At 45.7% G+C, this 23256-nt stretch overlaps 1 protein-coding gene across 2 annotated transcripts in view; it reads right to left on the bottom strand.

The window, feature by feature from the left end:
* The window catches only part of GALNT17 (polypeptide N-acetylgalactosaminyltransferase 17), a 440178-nt gene that overhangs the window by 182960 nt on the left and 233962 nt on the right, over positions 1 to 23256 (bottom strand). The window lies entirely within an intron of this gene.

Genomic DNA, 23256 nt, shown 5'->3' with positions numbered 1-23256 from the left:
GGACCCCCCCCCCCCCCCCCCACCAGCCCAGCTCAGGGAGGCCCAGCAGGGCATCAAGCAATCAAATGGAAGCACTTATAGCCCCCTGAAGCTATGTTAATGGAGTTCCCATTTCTGACTTTTTACGTTAATTTAAATGATGTATGTTTATGCCCCACTGGGTAAAAAGGACACTGAATGAATACACACATGAAAGAAAACCAGCCCTGGCAATCACTCTCCAGTGCTCTTCCATTCCTTTTGGAGGAAGGACTATTTTACTCTGCTTCAAAGAAATCCTTCTGTTATCACCTCCCTGTTTTGAATACTTAGCACAGAAGTCACTGAATACTCAGCTTCTTAATGAGAAGATAGTGCAATAAGTCAACAATTTATTTCAGTGCCTTAAGAAAAATGAAAGACTCACTCCTACATTCTGTCTCCATTTTTTCCCCCTCAAGTTGTTCGCCTAACATCCACAGGATGGTAGTTCCAGTGTTCGCACTTGGTTTTCCCTTGACAAGTCTATGGTGTCTATAGTCTATTAGACCTAGAGAAAATGGGGTGGTGATATTCTGGCCAATACATTCTTAAACGGCTGGGTTTCACCCAGAGGCGTGAGCAAATTTCCAGGAATGTGAAGTCTTATGTCTGCCTAATTCCCCTATACTTTTTATTTAAGTCCCTTATCCCTTCAAAAGGTCTGGCCACGTACACCGATCACAGGTGGCCAGCGGCCACGCAAACAGCAGCTCTACTTGTGGTTGTTAGGACAGCGGGGAGATGGTTTTGTAGAAGATTCTAATATGCCACCCCAAAATATAGGAAAAGATAAGACAAATAGGCAGAGAGGGAAATGTTAGGACCTGAGGATCCTAGGTGGGGAAAAATACGTATTTAAAAAATTTTTTCTATCTTTACTTATTTTTGAGAGAGAGAGAGAGAGAGAATGAGAGTGGGGAGGGGCAGAGAGAGGGAGACACAGAATCCAAAGCAGGCTCCAGGCTCTGAGCTGTCAGCACAGAGCCCGATGTAGGACTCGAACTTGAACTCAAGAGCCATGAGATCATGACCTGAGCCGAAGTCGGGCACTTAACCGACTGAGCCACCCAAGAAGCCCTAAGAAATACATATTTTAAAACAATGCTGGGAGCATGTGATCTTGAGCAAACTCCCTGGGGTGTAGGGTTCCTCTTAAAAATGGAATAGACACCACCCACTCCCCCTCCGGTTTTCCTTAGGTATTTGACAAACAAAATACCTCACTAAAACCGGTAAACCACAAAGTGTATGTTATATAAGCAACAGTATGATCAGTCTGACTCCTCACACCATGGAATCAAGCCAATCAGGAATGAGTAACCCAGCACCTAGAGTTATCAAGCTAAGAAGGGGAGAACCTGAGAAGAAATAAGGCCTAGAAGGAGAGGGGCCGACCAGGATCCTATAAAACAAAGTCCCTTTCCTGTAGTCACGGGCATTCACTTTTGAATGTCCCCTCTCTATAAGGAGAGCTTTCATACTATTCTCACTTTCTGATCTTAAACTCAAATAAACTTGTGCCCATTCTGCGTCCACCTCTTTACTCTCAAAGTGGTGAGGCAATGGACCCTGGGTAGTGAGGTAAAAAATCTTGCAACAATATGACTGTGGGAGACCAGAATATGCCAACCCCCAAATATGTCTCTTTGACATAAAGATTACTTTGAGCTGATTATTTGGAGAAACAGTAGATATAGTAGAAGCTCTGGAAACAGAGTAGAAGCCTCCCTTTTGTCTGGGAAATTAACATTTATAAAGGAAATACAGGTATTTCCTTTATAAATGTTCTCTATCCTGACAGGGTGCCTGTCACTCTGTACCAGGAGGAGGAGGAGGAGGAGGAAGACTCCAAATCACAAGAGAATGTGTCCACGGAGAAGGCACCGACTTAAACTTGTGTCACACACCTTATCCTTGGGGCACCTGGGTGGCCCAATCAGTCAAGCCTCTGAATCTTGATTTCGGCTCAGGTCATGGATGAGGGACTATGGGGCAAGCTGAGGGCCAAGCAGAAGCAAGCCTTACCATCCCACCCCTCCTCCCCCACCATGGGATATGTGTGACATTCCTTGGACACGCCAGGCTACCCAGAAACAGTAAAGGACCAAAAAACTAAATGGTTAAACAGGTAAGAGTCTCCACCGGTTTACAAGAAAAAGGCAATCAAGTCCAAGAACTCCCTACTGTCTTGACGTGAATGCTTTGCTAGGGGAAAAACCACCTTAGCTTGACAATAGCTAGGCCTCCAATAATCTGTGAGTCTTTGGCATATGAAAATCCCTTTAGGAATTCCCTCTCGATTTTGTTTCCCCAACTCCATAGGAGGGTCACCCCCAACACACACTTACAGTGCAACTCCTTCCGCCCATGGGTCCTGTCCCTGTGCTTTAATAAAACACCCATTTGCACCAAAGACGTCTTCAAGAATTCTCTCTTGGCTGCCAGCACTGAAACCCCATAAACCCCACCATCACCCTAAAACTTCCATCAGTCATGATCTCACAGTTCGTGAGATCCAGCTCCACGTCGTGCTCTGGGCTAACAGCATGGAACCTGTTTGGGATTCTCTCTTGCTGCCTGCCTCTGCCCTTCTCCTGCTCATTCTCTCTCTCACTCTCAAAATAAATAAGTATATTTAAGGAAAAAAAACCCTTATACTTGCTTACGGTACTTTTCCTGGTCTCCTTCCTGTAAATGCTTTCCTCACACCCTTCTTACTTTGTTTTAGCTGAACAGAACATGGCATTTAAACCCAAATTCTAAGCCACCTCTTTGAGTTTATCCATCCTTGAATTTCTCCCAGGTATATAAGAGATATACACGTTATTAAGCCTCTGGTTTTTAAAATTTTTTGCTGGTTACCTTTTGTTACAGGACTCCTAGTTGAGAACCTAGAAAAATAGAAGGCTCTTCCTCCCCTAGTTTCTATTTATTTTTTCCCGCCATCCGTGACCAACAATTCTACTTAAGAAATAGAGAAGTCTCATGGTAGTTTACTATTGTCCCCAGTGCTGTGGTCCGACACGGACATCCTTGTCTCTTTGGTGGAAGCCTCTCACTCCACCTGCGTGTCTGATGTGCCCATCTACCGCGCCAGGCAGCTTTTAGGTCAATGGGAAAGCTCTACTGTCTCTGTTCCTGGAGCAACCAAAGATCAATTAGATGTCCGTCTGCTGGTAGACAGAATCGAGAGTCCCACCACATGGGTGGTGGAAAATGATCAGCCGGCCACAGAGCCTGGCAGGTATTCGACAAGCCTTCATGCTGAGCTTTGCTGCTCCCCGGCAGGATAGAGGTAGGTGAGAACAGAGGCCCTCCTGAGGAGCACAGCATGACTTCACAGAGCTGGGGGGAGGGGGTGGCTGTGTGCCCTGCCTTCTGTTTATGCCTGCTGTTGAGATAGAATGTCATTAGCTCCTTTCTACAAAGAGGCTTATTTTATTTTGTTTTATTTTATTTATTTTTTTAAAACTTTTTAAATGTTTTTTATTTATTTCTGAGAGAGNGATTTTGAGAAAGATAGGAAAGAGCTAACAATTGGCTGGCTACCATAAGATGGCCTACACTCAGGTAAAGGGAGCCAGACACGTCATCTACCTTAACTTCTACAGAAGCCCAGGAGGCACCAATGTCTCCTGAGACTTCTCATGGGATCTGAGACCCACTGAAATTAACCAGACCAAAAGCTGACAAGTCCTGGGGACCAAGGTTTCGTCGAGGTCTACTTGGTTTTAGAAGTCTGGCTTATTCTCTTACGCCAACAGGATGCCCCTTAAAGAGAAGTCGTCACCTGCTCAGTGCCCTGTTTGCCCAACGGGATTTGAGGGTCCAGATGGAAAGCCCTTTCCCCAACCCCCGCTGGGGAGCATGGAGCGCAAGCATTAGAGACAGCTGTCTTCTCTGGGAGTGGAGCCATCATTGGTCCCACAGGGTCTGGTACAGTGCCTTAATCACAGTGAGGTTCAAGAAGTGTTTGCTGAACAAATAAATGAGATGCATAAAGGCTCTTGTGAAAACTCAAAAAAACCCAAAACAACAACGCCAAACACAAAAAGTTGTAATACTCATGAAACTTATTAAATTGTTATACGATCTTTTAATACTGTAGCATGAATGAATTTATAGGAGATTAGCAAGTCAGTCATAGAGAGGGTGCAGACAGAAAGAGGGACGTGGAAAGGCCAGTTAGGAGTTAGAACAGAGAGGCCGAGGAAGCCAATTGGTGTGTGTCTGCTGACACCGACCTTAAGGAATCTGATGAAGGCACTAGGTGTCCACTGGGGATTTGGGGAGAAGGGGAGAGAGGGTTGCTGGAAGAATCGAAACAGAAATGAAGAGGACAGAAGAGCACACACACACGCCGCTACCACCCCCCCCATTCCACATCCACCCCTCCACTGGGCTATCTTACATGTAAAGAAAGGGCAGAGAGCAAAAAATGCCAATAGTGTGCATTTTGGAATCAAGGTTGCTGGCCACCCAGGGTATTATGCTAGACAACCCGGAATAGAAGTACGAATGATGCGTAAATGAAATCTGGTTGGTGCCCTTCCCCCCACAACCCAGGCAGCCACTCTCAACTTGAATTCGTGCAAAAAATGTCTGCTTACTGCGTTTCAGGCAGGAGTCTGTGCCCTAGAGAGATGATAACGAACAAAGTAAGCATGACTCTTACCCTTACGGAGTTCACAGTCTAGGACGCACTGAACCAACAGTGAAAACAGGGAAAACGATGGCTAGGACAAGTAAGAATACGAGGAGTGACAGAGAATTGAGGGCCAAGGTCTAGGCAGAGTTGGCAGTCATCTTAAAGCAGATGGAGGAAAATTGAGAAAAAGCTACCCAGGATTCAGCAGAGTGAATACTATGACTACACTTCATGGAACAGAACTTGCCAGAAAAAAAAAAAAGTGCAAGATGTTTTATGTTTGTTCCAGAGCCTGTAAGCCTGTGCTCCCCAGAGATCCCCCTTCCCATGAGACACTACACAGAAGGCGGGTAGAGCCTCACCCCTGCGAAGCCCAGCTCACACGGCTCTTCAGGGACAAAGTGAGGAGGCCAATATCAATAACTGAGAAACGCATACCAATGTTCTACCCAATGCATAACATAGCCTGTTTCCCAACAACCATTAAAAAAGTTGATCATATAGTAAGCCTTCCTCCAAAACAACGTTAATACTTAAAAAATAAAAAAAATCACCACAATGCAACGAAAGCAAGAAATTCAGAAGAAATGTTTACATTTCTAAAATCTAACCACTGGATTATAAAAAAAAATACTTCTGAATACCTCTGAGATCAAAGAGAAAATAAAATCTGAAATTATCCACTATTTAGAAAATAGTGACAATTCTAACACTACATATAAAAACTTATGAGCTGTGGCAAGGTCTGTTCACAGAGGAAAACACATAATGTTAAATGTCTTTGCTATTAAGCAAGACAAAAGGAAAATAAATGAACGGGCATTTCACCTCAAAGGGTAGAATGCAAGAAATCAAAGGGAAAGGGGGCACAGGACAAAATCAGACGTAGAATTCAAATACGGGGAAAGAGAGGAATTATACATCAGGAGCTCATTCTTTGAAAAGGCCAAGTAAATAGATTAGAAAATTAAATCTACTTTTAAAAGGATAGAAAAAAACCCACATAAATGCCATTAGGACTTGAAAAGGGCTTTGGCCACAAACATAAAGAAGCTTTTACGTGTTTTAATGACAGATGAATGGAAGAAATGTCAATCCAGAAAGCTTTCTGAGACAGAGCTGAAAACTGGCACAGGCCAGCCACTTAAAATCCTGGAAAAGTCATCCAGGATTACGATCCAAAAAGGCACTAGACCCAGACTGTAACTATAAGTAAATTCTGTCATTTTTTCTTTTCTTTTTCTTTTTCTTTTTTTTTTTTTAGGAACAGAAAAATACTATGCAATCTGAAATAGCACAGAGCGTAAAAGAAAATGGAAAAGTTTGTCATTTTTTCCAAACATGTACAATGCTCACCGTAAAAGCAGTAAAGACAGCACACACACACCTTGAGAACACCAGGCTCAGTGAAAGAAGCCAGTCATAACTTATCACTTATTTCATTTATGTGAAATGTACAGGACTGGCAAATCTGTAGAGACCAAAAGTAGATGAGTGATTGCCATAACTGTGGAGGTCAGAGGAAATGAGTAAATGACTTCTTTTTAAGAGTGAGGAATATGTACTAAAATCATGGTAATGGTTGCACACCTCTGTGAATATACTGAAAACTCATTTAATTATACATTTTAAATGGATAAACTGTATGATATGTGAATTATATTCAAGAAGGCCCTTTTCAATTTTTTAAAAAAAATTTTATTTATTTTCAAAGAGACTGAGTGGAGTGGGGAAGGGGCAGAGAGAGGGGGAGACACAGAAACTGAAGCACTCTCCAGTGCGGGGCTCACACTCACGAACCGTGAGATCATTACCTGAGCCGAGGTCAGAAGCTTAACCGACTGAGCCACCCAGGTGCTCCTCAAGAAGGCTCTTTTTAAAAAGAAATATAGCATATACACCATCAGAAGGAAAAGCTATATGTAAGTGTCACTAATCAATGGAGGATAGAAAATTTGAACAAAAAAGTACAGGCAACTGACACACCAGTACCAAGTAGAATTTGATCCAGGAATACAAATATGGTCCTATTTTAGATCATCTATGAATACAATTCAAAATATTAATAAATTAAGAGAAAGATTAATCACACTGATTAATGCCAAAAAGCCATGCGAAAACATTAAATATGTATTCTCGAGAAGAACTCCTACAAACTTAGAAAGACAATTTCCCAAACCAGTCATCTTTTTAAAACAAACATCCAATATTAGTTATAATAGTGAAAATACTTCAAGCATTTCATTAAGCCGTCACCACCAATATTCAATATTGCTCTGTAGATTTCAGCCAAGGCCATAAAAAAGGTAAACAATGAAAGGAAACAAAAAAAGCAAAGCTATGTTTATTTGTTCATAATATGATGCTCTATCTTGAAAAATAAATTCAAATCAAGAAAGTCAACAAAAATTATTAGAACTTATAAAGACTCCAGAAATGTGGCCAGCTGTCATTCCTAATGAAAACGTTTTATTGAAGTAGAGCATTTTTTAAAAAGCACACAAATCTCAAGTGTTCAGCCCTGTCACTTTTCAAAAACTGAACACACCCATTTAACCATCATCCAAGTTAAGAACCAAAGAGGACCAGTCTCCCAGAATCTCCCTGTGTGCTCACCTAGTCATTAATCTGTGGTTACCCGCCCAAGGATAACTATCTTGAGTTCTAACATTGTAGATTGGTTGAACTTGATTTTGAAACTTCTATAAAAAGAATACAATAGTGTATTCTTTGTGTATTTGGGATCTGGATTCTTTGATTCTACATTATGTTTGAAAGATGTTCGTGCCTTTTTGTTTTGAAAAAAATAGCATTAATAGCCTTAGATAGTTAGAGAATATATTACATTCATAAAACAAGAACTGGCTGTTGTAGCAAAAGATGAGTTAGAGAACTAATAAGAACCCTGAAAAATTAAAATGCAAAAGCAGAAATAGAAAGTTTAGAAAATAAGGTTAAGAAAATTTCCCAGAATGGATAGTCAAAAGGCCTAAAATGAAAAATAGGAAGGCAAAGATTTAAAAAATTTAGAGAACTGGCCCAGGAGATATAACACTCAAATAAAACAAGTTCCAAAATGAAGAACAAACATATCCCCCCCCCCACACGAATAAAGAACATCAGCAATAAATATGAGTTTCCATTGGACAGTTCTACCAAGCACCCAGCACAATAAATAAAAGTAAATCCTAAAGTACATCATCATGAAATTTCAAAATACCTGGGATAAAAGGATTTCTAGAGAGATAATGACAAGTCACCCTCAAAGAACTAGGGTCAAAATGGCTCTGAACTTCCCAATAGCCATGTTGAAACTGAGAAGGCAGTAAAAGGCAAAAGATTTAAATGATCTGAAGAGAATGGGTGTAAGGGGAAGGGGGGCGATGGGCATGGAGGAGGGCACTCGTGGGGATGACCACTGGGTGTTATATGGAAAGCAACTTGAAAATAAACTATTAAAAAAAAAAACACCCTAGAAAGCAGTAGAACACAGCCTTCAAAATCTGAAAGAAAAAAGTGGGAAGCTTGAATCCAGATAATTTTAGACATGCTAGGACTAAAAACTTTACTTGAGGATATGCATCGCTAAAATGAAGGAGTAAGCCAAAATAAAGACATGAGGTCAGAACACAGGAAAGAGGGGAAGGGAACCTTAGAATCCATGTTGTATTGCACAACCAGTCCCAATGGAAAGGGCCAGAGCTCTCTTGAGACTTTTCCTCTAAAAGATGAACTGGACAGACTATATAATGTGGCTGAGAGGATTGAGAGGGAATTCAGACAAGAGGCAGAGGGTCTAAAGTTGAATTAGTGAAAAGTATAGATAACAAAGTAAAGAAATAAATAGAAAGACAATGATTAAGTACAGGAAAAACAAAAAGCTGAGCAGGAAAGGGGAAATAATCAACATATACCATGGGGATCAATAGTATGTTATTATAATAATACAAATATTTTTAAATCAACTAAACAAAATTTGAATACAACTATAATGGAGGATGGGGAAGAGATGAGAAGTACATGTAAAGTGTGGCAGGGGTAGGTGTGGGTAAGTGATAAAGAGCTATTACCTCATCTCCCATGGTAGGAAGTCAAGAAATCATGCCTAAATCTCAAAACACAAGTAGGACTGGAAGTATGTTATTTAGAGAGAAGCAGGTAGACAAAAAGGATCATTTTCAAGAGTAGAGAGTGGTCCCTTTAGAGAGTGAAGAGAACCTTGCAGAATATAGATCAGACTTTTAAAACACAGACGTATACAATTTCCATAAAAGTACAAAATAATTTAAAATATGTAAGACCCTAATGAAATATTAATCGTGGTTATCACCAGTGGTATGATGATGAGTGATTCTCTAATATTTTTTTTCATATTTTGAAGTTTTTACAGCGAATGCTAAATTTACAAGGAATACATAATAATAAAAAAGGTATTTTTACAGGGTGATTTTCAAATTCCCCAGTCTCCTCGCCACTGTCCTTGTTCTTCTCTGCTGAGCTGGAAGACAACATCTGGATTAGAAGCAGAGCAGAAAATGACTCTTATTTCTTCCCCTCCTGAATGCCTATAGAGAAATTATAGAGCTCTAATTTCATGGCTGTCAGCCTCTCTGCTCCTCCCCCCTCATATTCTTTGGGATTTGAAGTCTCTGCAATTTCAAGTTTCTTCAAGCAAAAATTCCCGTTTTGCAGGGATGTCTACAAGCATCAGGAATTTTTTTTCCCTGTGCTTAGTTACTTTTGAGATGCTGTGGGGTTTGGCAGAGGACCGTATGGACGCCCTGGTCATGGAAACATTCTCCATCCATCATCCATATACCGGAGAGTATATGGAAAGGTCAAGGTGCTCATTTGGAGTCAAGGAATGGAGTCGTTCAGGCCACAGAAGCCCATAGGTAGACTGGAGAACTTCAGTCCTTCTGGCAAAATGAGGGTTCCCGCAATTTCCTATCGAGCTCAGCCATCGGGTCACCAGAAATCCACATTGAGACATGGAGCTGGGGCTGGGGACACAGGAGGCCAGCCAAGAGGCGGGATTCAGAGGGGTGGGTCTGGGCCAGGAGGGCTCGGCAGCAACGATCTCCAGGAGCCTCGGACTCCCAGCGGGAGCAGCCCGGACAGAGGGCCCAGCCGAAGGATAGGTCCATGGCCGCCAGGAAGCCAGCACTCTGGACAGAGCACACCAGTGGGGCGGAGGGTCTCGACGTGGAGACCCTACTACTCCAGGAGCCTCAGGAAAAACACAGAGGCCTGAGGGAGCGGCGCTGGCTCCCTGGAGGAAGACAAGCTGCAGGAATGCCCGGTGGCTCCGGGTTCAGGAGGTGAACACTGCTTCTCGGCTCACGTCATGGGGGCCGGGACCGCCGCTGGGCCTCCGTGTCAGCCGCCCCGGGACCCAGGACCGGAGTGGGGCCCAGGTCTGCAGATGAGAAAGGAGGGCGGGGATCTCCGAGGAGCTGGGGAACGAACAAGCCGGAGAAAGGCAGAGGTCATCACCGCTGTCCCCAACTGTCCTCTGGAACCTGGAATGGAAGAGGGGCCTCGGGGAAGCTGTCCTGCAGAAACACTCTTCTCTTTGCTCCAGAAAAGGCAAAGCCGTGTGCCACAGGTGACAGTTTGAACACCGCCCTCGTGCTTTCCTCCTTCGGGTTAAGTGACCTCTGCTCCACTGCTCTAAGCTGCAAGGCAGGCGGCTCTGGAGTTTTCTAGGTGCCTTCAGGAGCGATGCTCAGTGCAGAGGAAGCAGGGCACGGGGCTCTCACAACTGGAGGGAAACCCTCTTGCTTCACTAAAGCCAAGGATTGTGGCCAGTGCCAAGGAGAAGGAAGATGTGCTCTAAATGAAAGTCTGCGGTTTCCTGCCTACGGTCCCATGGGAAGGAGACGAGCAGCGACGTGTTCCCGGTCTTGGCCCAGGGAGAGGGAGTGAAGTGCTCCACGGAGAGGTTGGCACAGAGGGCATGGGGGGCCTCTGCCTCCATTTTCCATGGGGGCTGTGGAAGGAGCCTGCCCCACAGGTGGCCTGTATCCATCTGGGGGTCCCTTTATCTAATGGAACAGGAAGACACAGTGTGGCCGTGGGGCAGGAGGCCCGCTCCCTCGGAGGGAAGGGGGTGGCTGAGTTGAAATCCAGAAGGGCGGCTGAGAGTCTCTCCTAAAGGCAAGAAGGGCCTGCAGCCGAGGCTGAGATGGGTAGGAGGAGAGATGACCGAGTTCAGGTGTCTGCCACAAGCACAAGTCCTAGGCCACCGAGGCAGAAGGGCTCCGACCACGCCGAGAGGTCAGATCGCAATTAGGCTGGCTGGAGTCCTCCACCGGCAACTGCGGCCGGGCCAGGAGCTGCCAGGCCGGGCGGGGACACTGCCCAGGAGAAAGAGAGACACACGGAGACCTTCCGTCTCGGCCACAGGGGGGCTAAGCCCACCTGTGCCACACCTGTCCCCACACCTGTCTCCACACCTGTTCTTCCTCCACACACACACTGTCTGAGACTGAGTGTTCTTTCTGGAGGAGGCTGAGGAGTTCTATAGGGACAATAACCGAAACCCAGCGGCAAGTCCCTCCACTTCTGAATTGATGAGCCTGGCATATAGTAAAGGCTCAATACATATTTGCTGGTACGTCAATGAAGGATTCGATATTCTGCACTTTTCTGTCTAAGACATCTGAAAGACACTAAAGAAATTCCCTAACAACTTAATGGCTGGTGTGCTGTTTTATCATTTGTGTCCACATCAGAGCGTTTCACTGAGGTTGGGGTGCCAGGGACAGGGTGAAAAAAATGCATGTTAATGGCCTCTCTTTGGCTTCACTGCCTTTTTGATCCATTTACTTCATAATAACACATGGCAGTCACTGCTGGGAGTGGTGTCTATAGAAGTAACAGTAGCTCCCGGATTAAAAGTTCTTGTCAGTTTGGGCGCTTGGGTGGCTCAGTTGGTTAAGCGTCCAACTCTTGATCTTGGCTCAGGTCATGATCTCACAGTTCATGGGTTCAAGCCCCGTCCTGGTCTCTGCTTGGGATTCTCTCTCTCTCTCCCTCTCTCTCTGCCCCTCCCTAACTTGCTCTTTCTCAAAATAAATAAATAAACTTAAAAAAATAGTTATTGTCAGTATGATTCTCAGTGCAGGTGAAAGCAAACTTGCTATAAACCTTTCCGAGTGACGGCAAGAAGGTAAATAAATAAATTCACAAACTTCCCTAAGTTGAGTTAGGATGGGAGATGAAGCCAGCCTCTAATGTGAAAAGCTGGGACTCGCCCAGAGTGGTTCTCAGAGCCCCTCTTTCCACTTGAAGCCTCAGATTTGGTTACAGCACAGGAATCGTTCAACCTATAGCTGGTTCTGTCTGCAAAACCATCTGCAGCCACCGCGTCTGCCCCCGTCAGAAATTCAACATTCACAAAAGACACTCAAGGAACATCGCTCTCATTTTTCCTTTAAGTGAAACTTCTTAAGAACCTGGGGGTCCATTGAACTCCACGCACAGAAGTCAAACTCCAAAATACTGACTTGAGCACCCTACCAGGTGTATAAAGGACCCCCCGTGTGGGTGAGCTTTACCAGAGAGCTCACACTGCCCGGTTCTCAAAAGGCTTTGAAGGGGCCACTGCTCCACACAGTACTCGTACTTCTGTCGTCCAGAGCCGTAAAGCCAGCTTGTCATAGCGTCTCTGCTGCTATGTATGACCCGAGGGGTTTAGTGACCCTGGAGCCTGGACTTCTTGGGAGAAAATGCAGCCCATTGCCCCTGACTTCCTGCGTGCCGGGTTGCAGAAGCTATTTTTAGAGCCACGCGGGCAGCCACACAAGCAGAGACTTCGACGTCAAATTCCAGAGAGATATTGCAGAGTGTCAACCTGAAATTCCCTACTTTGGGAAGGTCTGGGTAAAACTTGTGCAGCCTTGGAAACCCTGCGGGGTCAGCAGGAGGAGACTCCTTCGGGGCCCACTGAGGTACAGCAAATGGTCACTTGTGTCGGCCGGACTGTCGGAAGTTCATTACTTGGCAGGGAGGCCCGCCACAGCTCTGCTAACAGTACTTGGAATAATTTCCCAAACGCTAACAGAAAACTCCACTTTCTCTCCGATCTAAGAGAAATAAAAGTCACATGTTCTATAAAAGAGAAATCAAAACGGATAGGGGTTAGGCTCAAATGTAACAAACATGCCACTGGTAAAGCCTGATCAGAGCTACCCCGTCGTGGAGGAGGTGAACTCTGGCCAGTGCCACCAGCGAGCTGGGCGAATGGCAAAGGCTAGCTGGGCTTGGGAGCAAGTTAGAATCTGTATCTCAGTCATTTCATCCAGAGGACACCCAAAAAAAGAGCGGGGAAACAGTAACGCCCCGAGGACACAATGGGCCAGAGTTGTAAACTGCACCATAGAGAAAACAATGGGGCAGCCAGGGAAGAAAGGAAGAAAGGGAATTTTCCACTCTGAACTCAATCGGCGAGTCTTCTATAAGTACTTTTTGGGCTTTGAGGGTGGAGTGGAAAAGAGAAATGGCAGGAAAGGGCAGGAGAAGGAGAAAATATGCAAGGCCAGAAGATGGCACCTTCTGGAATCATCTAGGGAAGGGGGATTAAAGCTACCAAAATAGGGGTGCCTGGGTGGCTCAGTCGATTAAGCGTCCGACTTTGGCTCAGGTCATGATCTCGCGACTCATGAGTTTGAGCCCCGCATCGGGCTCCATGATGACAGCTCAGAGCCTGGAGCCTGTTTGAGATTCTGTGTCTCCCTCTCTCTCTGCCCCTCCCCCGCTTGTGCTCTGTCTCTCTGTCTCAAAAATAAACAGAGAGAGAGAGAAAAAAAGCTACCCCAATAATGGCCATAGCCTATCCCCTCCCCACTCCTTCCACAATCATACCTATCTAGATCCAACCGAGAAGGAGCCTGAAGTCCGCCAGATCAATTGGGCAAAAATAATGGTATCGCCGCTCCCCTATTTACGTCCAGCAATAGCACAGGAACTGGGTATTTGACTCCGAGGCAAAGCAACTTCTATTTTTAAAGCCTCTGCATTTCCCATGAACGTTATCTGCTGTCTGGCAGCCCAGCATACAGAGCCTCTGTGTAAGTGAGGAGGAAAGCCTTCCCAACATTATTCAGATTTACCCTCTCGCTGCTATGAGCTGTCATAACACATGTTGGTTGATGGCGGCAGGCCTCTGCTTGTCATCGCAGAGAAGGGTTACCCTGCAAAGCCTTGCTCTAGCCCCAGGGCACTGCCTGGGAATTTTGCTTCCAAAAGAGAGGCATCCAGCAGCGACACCGGCATGTCATGCCCAAGATAAAAACTGATCTATCTACCCAGGCTGGTGCTGACGGTACATAGGTGATGTCAAGAAATACCATTCATTTCACCCGAAAGCGGTGTGTTCACCAAGGTGCAAGTGCACCTCTGTCTCATGATGAACAGCCTCCCTGAAAGGACTGGCTTGAAGGCCGTGGGCCTCTTCTTTTTTTCTGGGCAAACCCCCTTTCATTAAAATTGCCACTTGTTCCTTAGTGCTCAGGGCTCTGCTCCGTTTGCAGGATCCCGGGTAGGGCTGATCCAATGAGCAGGTTATTTGCCGTCATCATTCATAACCATTCAGAGTTATATGAATGGACCAAATACAGAGAAAAGGGTTATGTAATCATCACAACAATTCTGTAAAATACATCGTTATCCTCGTTTCCTAAAGAATCTAAGGTGCAGAGAGGTAAAGCACCTTATCCAAGGTCTTGCAGAGCGGGTCTGTGGCACATCGAGCTCTTTTGCAGAGAAGTAAACCGAGGCTCAAAGCTGGGGGTCAAATCTGGCCCCCAAACAGGTCTTAGGATCCTGGGCAATGTTGCCTCTATCCCATCATGCTGCAGACACACAGAGTCATTGACAAGTGCCCAACGCCCAGCTCTGAGCACCGCGAGAAGGCAGCGGTCACCGGTAGATGGCTAGGCGGAGCAGATATGTGCCATCCTGTTTCCCCGTGGGTTGTACCTGCTGTTTTCCCAGGAAGTGACAAAGTTGGGGATGCTGCTGCTTCATCACAGTCCTGATCAACTGTGATCACGACTAGACATTCTTTCCAGCTAAGTGTCTGTCCAATAGCAAATGCCGTAAAGAAGTGGCTGTGTCTTCCCCTGGACACGCTTACAGGACAAGCACCCACTCATTGCTTCCCCAGCAATCGTTTTCATTCACTCCGTTCTCGTTTGGGGCCTCAAAGATGTGCAAATGTGGATAAATTTGCAAAGGACCGAAGCACAGGTAGAGTATCCTCTAGCCTGCTTAGAACAGAGATGTGTACACGGTAGGAATCGATACAGGCTCGTATCGTACAAGCCCCTAGGCTTGATCCTATTCAGAACAATGCTTCCTGCCCAGAGACCCCACGGTTGACCAGTATTGACCAAACCAATGCCTTCTATCAACTAACTGCCCTCCCCCCGCCCAGGACTGGCCCCTGAGGAAAGCAAACTGGGTTTTGCGGCGGGCTGTTGTTTTTAACTGTAAATTGCCTCACGTCTTGCTTCTGTAGTAAAACTCTTTGCTGTAACTGATTACCTACGACACCTCCTGCCGGAACATCAGAGAGTTTACAATGAGTGCTTTTCATCAGAGGAACCCGAAGCTGTGTTACAGAAATTGTCTTCTCCGGGAAAAATACACCTTTACACGCTGCGTGTGGTTTATGGATAAGAAAATGACAAGCTTGTCTACATAGAGGGGGAGTGACCTGCCTGATGACACAGACCCTATTGGTGGCAAAATCGAATGGGTCATTCCTCCATTACTGGGAGATCGCAAGGCAGGAAAAGAAGGTAGAGTTCTTCTGTGATTTCTCTCTTTCTGAACTGGGACAGACATCAGATGGCCCTGGAGCTAGATTCCTTTTATGACTCTTCTTTCCTAGACCCAAAGGGAAGTCCTAACCACTGTGGTCTTTAATCTATCCTTACCCACACATGTTGCAATTGGCCAGCGCCATACACACAGTCCGGGTTGGTCAACACATTGAGGCCCTGGCTCAGTGAGATGGTCACCTTCTGCCGAGGACCTGCCTCATCTTCTGAACCTCTACTTGTGACTCTATGACAGATTCTGCCACTCTGGAATTTGACCCCAGTTTAATTGGCTGCCATGCTCTGCTCTGCCCTATTTCCCTTGAAAGGGGGACCACACAAGACCAGGAGCCAAGAGTTAATACCCAAATGTCTTCATTTTGTTGCAAGATTGGCCATCTGCTGATGGCCATCAGCTCCTAAGATAGAATTCACATTCCATTCAAATCGTCTATTTAAAGTGCACAATTCAACAGTGTTTGGTATGTTCAGAGTTGCGCAATCATCACCAAAATCAATTTTAGGACATTTTTATCGCTCCCCCAAAAAGCCCTGTACTCATCATCAGTCTCTCTTCTCCCCGCCCCTTCCCCAGGGCTAGACAACTGCTCTTCTTCTTCTTGCCTCCCTGACTGGTGTTTTATCCAGCTTTAATCTACCTCATTGGACCACTGGATTGAGTCTGGCCTCTTCTGTTTGGTTTTTAGAACTCTTCACCAAGTGGACTTCCCATTTTAATCTACTTGGTCTCCTGTCTTTCCTCTCCTTTTTAATGCACATTCCCTACCTTCAGCCTCCTCACCACACCCAAAATACCCCAACCTCATGGTGTGGCGAATGGCTAACTCAATGGACTTGTGTTGCCCAAACCCTGCACGTCCCAAAGAAAGGACTGGTTCTGGTCAGGGCCCGAGGAGAAAACTAATAAGGCATCAAGACAGCCTGGCTGGTAAGAGTGATTTTGCCTCCCAGAGGCCCTGGACTGGGCTAGTTTAAGCTCTGGGTGTGGGAAGCTGGAGACTGGGTAGCCAAGGTTAGTCACATGGTGCTCCGTGCCTACGTGACTGACCCCCACTAAAGACCTTGCAGGCTCAGGTGAGCTGACCATGCTTCAGACCTACTGTTACCGGTCACCGCTGGGACACGAAGTACCACCCACGCAACTCCGTGGGAGAGGACATCCAACAGCTCACACCCAGTTTCTCCTAGACACTGTCCTAGGCATCTCTTTCCTTCACTGATTTTAATCCGTACCCTTTTGCTGTAACAAACCGGTAATCATGAGCATGACTGTTTGAGCCACAGATTTCTGAGCATTGTCCGTAGTATAGTCCAGGCCGTGTACCTATTATGGCTTTTCTAAGGTGTGAGAGTCCTAGCGAATCATCAAATCTGAGGGTGGTTTGGGACCCCAAACACACCCATTTTCACTACTGGGCCTCTGATTGTGTTGTCTCAAGTATATCATGCCGGACTGCAAGGCCCCACACATTTCCCCACACAGGACAGACAGTGCAGTGGGTACGAGTGGAGCCACTAGGTACCTCGAACTGGAATCCCAGCTTCCTGTCCCACAGAGTGTGTGACCTTGGGCAGAGTGCTCGCCCTCATGCTTCAGCAGCCCTGCTTGGAAAATGGAGATCATAGTAACACCTCCAAGGGCTAGCATCAGCTGCAAATGGATTTGCAATGTGTAAAGCAGAAGATTAATGCCCAGTGCCTAGAAAATTCCAACATTAGTTATGGTGTTTACAAGCCCTCCCAACCGCCCCCTCTCACAAAGTTCCTTTCCTCCCATAAATGCACACTTCCCTGGGCTGAAGGGCGCTCATGTCTCCAACCAGCCTATGATCTCCTTCAGGAGGATCATGTCATTTAGCAACACCGTCCCCCCAAAAGTTCCCACAATGCCCAGCACACAATTGATGCCAAAAATATATCTGCTGATGCATAGAGAAGATATCTCTATTTAAAAGTCTAGGAAAATCTGAATCTTTGCATAAGGATTTCCCCTTGTGTAAGCCAGTCATATTCCTCTAGGGAGGGGAAAAAAAAAAATAAAACCTTCTTCTTTATATACATTTGTGTATAGAATCTGAGATACCAGCAACCACACGTATTCAGAACAGCCCTTTGTACTGAGAATCTAATAGCCTCTAATGGCTCCTATACCTTATAATTATTATCAGATTATATGTTGGATTTAGGATTGCTAATTATTAATCATCGGCATGAATTAGCTATTAATGAGGAATGCCACTAATTACAGGGTCACCTAACACAGAGCCGGCAGGCACCTCCCAGAAGGCGCCTGACTCAGCTTCAGACACTGCCCTGAAAGCAATGTGCTGTAAAATGTCCCATCTCTGGCGACAGCTCAGACTCTTGCCTCCTGGTGAAAGTCACAGGGATTTTACAGCTGGAAAGAACTGTAGAGATCAGCACTTCCCAAGCTGTGAGCCTACACACCTCCGAGGACTGCTGAGCTAAGCTAAGTTTCCATGAATTCATGGTGCACCTGACCCAGGTACCTCCAGGCTACATCAATGATATCCCCTCGTCCTTATTCTTGCTACTATTTTTCACGTATATGCACGTAATGTTATAAATAATACAATTTAAGGGCTATCAAAGTACAACTGTATTCACAGTAGCTTTTTCTTTGTCAGGGAATTCTCATGGAAAATTTGTCGAATGTATAGTCCCGGACCCTCAAAATCGCCATCAATGACGTTTTTGTTCTTGGTCGGCTCACCCATTCCTATCCCTTCTGGAAGTCATTCCAGAGCTTTATCACCTTCCTGTAACCCCCGCTCTTCAGAGTGATTTCTCCTTTTTCCCGAGGCAAATGTGGGTCATAAAGCACGAGCTCGCTATTCTTGCTCTTCAAGACCAAATTACTGTTCATGTTCTGGACCTGACCTCCTCCGTGCTCTGCAGGGTCCTTTGTTTCCAACCAGCCCCTTCCCTCCCTCCTATGTCTTCAGATCTTGCCCCTCCTTGCCCAGTGCCCTCAACTCTACGTCCTGTGTTGAAACAGCACTCCTCCTGTCCTCATTTGGGAAGAGAATGTTCAGACGACAGATCCCATATTCGAGGAGATCATGCAGAAAGTTCACGAGACGGCTGATGAGGAAGTGAGGTTCAGGAGAGGGCTGTCAGAAGAGCCTCCTTGGAGCAAGGTGCTTCCCGGAGGGAGTGGGGATCCACCCATCTGACCCCAAGCCCAGCGATCGGTGCTGCCTGCAACAAGAAACATCCTCAAGGCTGCCTGACTCAGGCTTAGCAAAGGGTAAGGGGCATGTGAGATAGAGGGAGGGAGCCTGGTGGCTGGGAAGTCACCTCTCCCCTCCCATGCAGGACAAAGGTATTCGCATCCTGGAACCTGGACACAGGACCCAGAAAGAATGTGGGCCTGTGGCCGCTTTAAAGGTGGTCATAATTAAAGCTCACTATAAAAAGGAATGAAGATGGGTGCTTGGGTGGCTCAGTTAGTTAAGTATCTGACTCTTGATTTTGGCTCAGGTCATGATCTCACGGTTGGTGAGTTTGAGCCCTGTGTTGTGCTCTGCACTGACAGTGCAGAGTCTGTTTGGGATTCCCCGCCACCACCACCCCTCTCCTGGTCGCTCTCTCTGTCTCATAAACAAACAAACATTTAAAAAAATTACTCTATAAATCAATAAATAACACATCACTTGAACTTTACTCTCCTTCAGGGTTTCTACGCCTCACCTCTCTGAGTCTACCCCAAACATCTCAGAAGCATAATCTGCACTCAACTCCCCCACTTCTTCATGTCTCATTCATTCCTCCACCCACTGCCAACCAGCTTCAGACTCCAATACTCCCTTAAAATGGTTTCAACAAAGCTATGATGAGCTGATCCCTTAAAAGCCAACGGTCTTCTTGTTCTTTTTCTTTTACAGCTTTTTTGAGCAAGGGAGAGATGTAATCGTGTTTGCATTTTATTTATTTTTTATTTTTTTAATGTTTTTTATTTATTTGTGTGAGAGAGAGACAGAGAGAGACAGAGAGAGACAGGGTGAGCAGGGGAGGGTCAGAGAGAGAGGGAGACACAGAATCTGAAACAGGCTCCAGGCTCTGAGATGGCTGTCAGCACAGAGCCCAGTGCGGGGCTCGAACCCACGAACCGTGAGATCATGACCTGAGCTGAAGTCGGTGCTTAACCGACTGAGATACCCAGGCACCCCCGGTCTTCTGGTTCTTAAGTCTTGGACTCCACAGGTCGTCCTCATCCCCCTCTGACCATTCATCATTACTTGTTGGTTGCCCTTAGGTAGGCTCCCTCCATCCCAGAAATATTGGGGTTCTCCTTGTCTTTCTCTAATGGACCTCTGGGCAATCTCACTAAATCGCTAGTCTTGACCTCTCTTCAGAGCCTCAGATGTCATTCACCCATTCATTCATTTGCTACAGATTTTCAGCAAACCTACTAAGTGCCAGGGAGTAATTAGCCACTGGGGATACAGCTGCTGGCTTCTTAAAGCCACAGCCCTGGATTCCTAAAGTATATAGTCTTGTGGGAGATAAAGAACAGGAAAGAGAGGCTCTCCAGTTGGGAGAGCCAAGTAGAAACATCTAGCAATGGTTCTTAATATAAGCCCTGTGGACCATTAAGGCATTCATATACTGTATGAAATTGCACGCCAGGTTCTGTCTGCTTGTACATGTTCAGGGTTATGATCTATGCCTTTCATTAGATGATCCAAGAGGCCTTTGACATGAAAACATTAAAATCCACTGCTCTGATGATGGGTTACTGATGTGACACTTCGGAGAAAAATCGGGGCTTAAGACACAGATTTGAGACCCTCCCCTGAGAGGGAAGAGTGGGGTCAGGGCTCCTCAAGGTCTTTCACTGGAGAATCTCAGGAGCAGAGGGCAGCGACAGAATGGAGGTGACCACAGGACCACACATGGCTTAACTCAAGCTCCAAAAATCTGACTCACACTGTCCCCAAGTTCTCCATTCACGTGATGCCCATGGCTCCCAGAGTGAGAGGCATGGACTACGGCTGTTCCGGGAATGACACATGTCTCCCTCAGAGCTTTGAAGAAGAGGTATTTTTTTTTGGGCCACGTTTAGAAGTCAGAAGATTTCCTGCAATGATCTGGACTTGTGTTTACTCTTAAAAGTCTGAGGACCTAACAAATGCCAGCCTGTGTCCCCGTGTCCCCCACCCCCGCACCATCACACGGGGCGGGGCTGGTAGTAGCTGCCTTCTCTTCAGTTCCCACCCCCCACCCTTATACTTGGACTCTGCTCTCTCTCACCTGTGCACTCTCCTCGCCTAAAACTTGGGAAATGAACTGTTTACCAGGCAGGAGAAAACACAAAACTAAACAAAGAAAAAGGGGAAGAAGTAAAACAAAGGATATACATTTTCTTAATGGAAAAATCCCCTACATTATGTTGTCTGCTGGGAAGACTCTGTATCTACAGCTTCATCTAGTCTAATGCCATTCGGATTGTGAAAATGTTCTCCTCACTCCATCCTTCACCAGAATAAAATCATTACTATTAAAATATTAGGATCACAGTGGGGAGGGGGAAGCCCCCATGTACCAACATTTAAGAACTCACATTGCATCTGCATAATAGCATCAGAAGGGCCATAAAAAAAATCTTCCTACAATTAAGTATCTCCATCAACTATGAACAAATTAAGCATTTCATAAGTTAGGATACATTAAAAACAGATCACTGGTATTGGATTCTGTTTTGTGCATCAGACTCATAATATTAATGACTCGTGATCACGACTCTATTTTCTTGAGTCTCTTTTAAGTGCATATTAATCATCTGTTAATATTTCTGTAACTCATAAAATATAAGCTACATTTTTGCCTAGCGCCTTTTATCCGTGGGGAAGAGTTATGTTTTGGGGAGCATCTTACAGCATTATACTGCATCCACTTCTTTCCCTCTTGTGGCTATCATCACAGTCACACCCCCATTCTCTTATCAGTCAAGGTCAGCCTCCCTGTGTGTCAGGGAGGAAGCACTACTTGTGTTCAGTTCAGTAGTGTTCACTTCATGTTATTGTGCAACCAATTTCCAGAACGTTTTTCATCTCGCAAAACTGAAACTCTAGACCCATGAAGTAACAACATCCCCATCCTCTCTTCTTCTCAGCCTCTGACCACCACCCTTCTCCTACCTGCCTCTATGAATTTGGCCATTCTAGGTGCCTTGTATGAGTGGAATCATATAGTATCTGTCTTTGGTAGCTGGTTTATTTCACCTACCATAACGTCCCTAAGGTTTATCCGTGCCATAGCATGTGTCAGAGTTTCCTTCCTTTTTTAAGGCTGAATGATATTCTGCTGTGTGTATAGACCACGTTGCACCCATCCATTCATCTGCTGGTGGACACCTGAGTGACTTCCATCTTTTGGCTATTGTGAATAATGTTGTGAACATGGGTGTGCAAAAATCTCTTTGAGGGCCTGCTTTCAATTCTTTTGGGTATGTTACCCAGATGTGAAATGGCTGGACACAGAGTAATTCTATTTGTAATGCTTTGAGGGATTTCCACACTGGCTTCCATAGCAGCTATGTGATTTTGCATTCCCACGTGCAATACTCGGGGGTTCAGATTTCTCCACATCCTCGCCAGCACTTGTTTTCTGCTGTTTTGTTTATCTGTTTGACAGTCGCCATCCTAATGGACATGAGGTGGTACTCCACCCATTAAATTTTAATATACCAAAGGTTATGCTTTGCTTCTCAGAAAACAGCTTAGTGGTGAGCCTACATAATTATTTGTAAGGGTCCAAGAATGTGGCCCTGCGGCATTGTACCAGGACACTGAATGTCTAGGTTGGGATGGAGACTGAGTCATGAGACATCTCTGGTGGAGGAAGGTACTGGCCCCAAACATCACAAGGATGTTGCACAAATTTGCTGCGGGCAGCTCCACTCTGATGCTACTAATTCTTTACCTTTCCATTTGAGCAGGAAAATGAAGGAAGTTATTCAAAATGCCACAAGTAAGGACTTCGTAACTACTTGGAGAAACTTCTCCTATTCCGCAGTTCCTTCTTGCTATTCCCCCTTGATACCAACAAACACTGCCTTAAAACTAAGCCAAGGGAGAAGAGCATTTTCCTCGTCTTCTAACTTAAGACAGAACCACGACAGCTGCAAGCCGGTTTGGCCTGTCAGTAGAACTCACAGAAAGCCCCGCACAACTCAGGTACCATGTTGGTTAAAAATCAGAGCATCTGTGGGGGGCTGAACGATGTCCCCCTCCCCGCACAAAACCCCACACCCTAATCTCTGGAACCTGTAGATGTTACCTTATGTGGGGAGGAGCACATCGCAGGTGTGATTCAGCTTGGGTGAGGGGAGTATCTCACATTATCCACGCGGACCATACGTGCCATCACAAGGGCCCATCACAACGGAAGCAAGAACGTCAAAGGGAGACAATGGGCATGTGACGAGGACAGTAGGGGAGGAAGAGGGATGTGGTGGGGCCACAAACTGAGGAATGAGGGCCTCCGGAAGCTGGAAGAGGCACGAAATGGATTCTGCTCTAGGGCTTCCAGAAGGACCTCCACCCTGCACACACCTTGAGTCTAGCTCTGTAAAGCTCACCTCGGACTTCTGGCCTTCAGAATGGAAGAGAATACATCCGCGTGGCTTCCCGCCACCACATCGGTAGTAATTTGTCGCAACAGCCATGGGACGTGAATACAACATCAAAATCAACCTACGTCATTCAACAT

The sequence above is a fragment of the Crocuta crocuta genome, unplaced genomic scaffold (genome assembly GCF_008692635.1).
Source record: "Crocuta crocuta isolate KB4526 unplaced genomic scaffold, BGI_CrCroc_1.0 scaffold217, whole genome shotgun sequence".
Lineage (NCBI taxonomy): Eukaryota > Metazoa > Chordata > Mammalia > Carnivora > Hyaenidae > Crocuta > Crocuta crocuta.
The sequence above is the reverse complement of the archived record's forward strand: the minus strand, read 5'-3'. Positions and strand labels throughout refer to the sequence as shown.